Source organism: Olea europaea, unplaced genomic scaffold (genome assembly GCF_002742605.1).
Source record: "Olea europaea var. sylvestris unplaced genomic scaffold, O_europaea_v1 scaffold2125, whole genome shotgun sequence".
In the NCBI taxonomy this organism is placed as follows: Eukaryota; Viridiplantae; Streptophyta; class Magnoliopsida; order Lamiales; family Oleaceae; genus Olea; species Olea europaea.
Genome location: NW_019239211.1, coordinates 86,514 through 88,678, shown reverse-complemented (window position 1 = coordinate 88,678; position 2,165 = coordinate 86,514).

The window sequence follows — 2,165 nt, the reverse complement described above, 5'->3', positions numbered from 1 at the left end:
TCGAACACATTCGACAAACTATGTAGAAGTGGTTTCACGAACGTCGAACAAGTGCAACCACATGTACTGGCATGCTGTCGTTGAGGATGGAGAACGAGTTGCGGACAACGTTTGAAGCAGGTTCAAGGCTTCGAGCTCATGGCTTGACAGAACAGTTAACACAGGTTGGAATGTCCAACGACATGGACATCGTCGACTTCTCTGATAACAGTTGCACTTGTCGTCAGTTTCAAATTAATCGTATGCCATGCGTTCATGCCACTCGAGCTGCCTGCTTGCGAGGTATGTCATTGTACGACTTATGCTCACCGTATTACACATCGAAATACTGGAGAGGTGTCTATAGCGAAGCTATATATCCCGTTATGCGTGAAGTGGACTGGATAGTGCCAAACGAAATTACAGGTACTCCTATTAGACCACCCAATGTACGTCATCCTCCAGGTAGACCACCCTCAAGACGTCAATGATCCAGATTCGAGTCCGCCACACGACTGAGGAAATGCACTCGCTGTGGTGGACTAGGTCATAATCGGAGCACATGTTCTAACCCCATTATACCACCGACCGTTTAAATAGGCGTTTGTAATAAATAGGTTTTTGTTCGAAAGTGGTTGAAGTTGTATGTGAACTGGCACCCCCATGTCGTTTGTAATGAAAGAATGTAAATGTTCTCATTTTTTATCATTGTCGTTTGTTTGCTGACATTAGTGTTTCTCATGATCTCAACTAGTTAGAAGATATTGTAATTGATATCCCTTCAGAACATCTCGATAGTTAAACTGTCAGTCCCGACAGATGGTTACAGAGTATATAATCTGACTTGTTCGAAATATTTATGCCTGCATGACTACACTGTTACCCATTCAAGTCTCTACTTACACAGATATTTTGAATCATAACATTTCTTTTACATTCCATTATCGTTTCTTAACAGCAGACATCATCTTCTAATTTTGCAACAAACAAAAATGATATGTTTCAAGGACGATTTAGGGCTGACCTGATTAGTACTTTTTCCATACGGACTTATTCATAAGACACCACGTACGTATAGACACCTAACTCCACCTACAAGAAATTTTAAAAATAACTTATTTTTCGATGCTTCCAAGTTCATGTGTTAAGCCCGAACCAAGAAATCCCGACGAACCTACGTTGTCAATACAGTGAACTTATTCATTCCAGGATACGTCAATTTTCAGTAAACAAGGGATCCATACAGGGAAACACAAGTTCCATACTTACACAAATGAACCTATGCTCTTACATCCTGACAGTTAATCTATCGTTCCCGACAATATACATGCCGTTCCCAACAGATTGTTTCTGTCCTCGTCCATAGTAGGTCCAAAACCAAAATCTACCAAAATATGAAGAAAATAGTACGTAGACAATGGAGGTGCTCTTGCTCACCATTGCCGAACTATGTTACCAGATCCATCCCTGACAAAATAAGAACTATACATTATTTCATACGCTCCACATACCCATATTCGCCACCTCATTGATTGTCCACACTTGAACCATCTTGTTCGGAGTCATCGGAGCTGATCACAATGATCTCGGGAGATGGAACATGAGCCAACCACGCGTCATCATCAGACTCAACTTCCACCGGAACCATCAATGGGACGACCCAATCAAGCACGGTCTTTGGACTCTGGGAAGCTTCACTTGCAACATCGTCGAGGTTCGGAAAAGGAACAACGGATGTGGCTCTCGTACCACGTTCATAACTCACTTCGTCATCATCCGAAACAATGACGATGGGACATAGTGGGGACGAACCGGGTGTTAGTAGCGGCTCCTCATGCTTGAATGATTCATTGCTCCCTGTCGACGACGCCATTATTCTGATATGAAAATATTTATTGAACCTGTTGAGGAGTAAACATAGAGACTGCAACATGAATTTTCAAATGTGAATATTGAAGGTGTCAATGATAATGTGGACTTACCATGCTATATATAGTAGATTTTTTGGAGAGATGCACTGAAACTCATTTAGTGCCCCAATCACCAACCCCCATACAATTAAAATTTGATAGAAAACTATGTGATGGATGATGGTCTAATCATACTTAAATCCCTAATACATGTCCTGAAATGGTGGCTGGGGTTGGAAGATTAGTACCAATGTGAGTTATGACTATTGAATTATT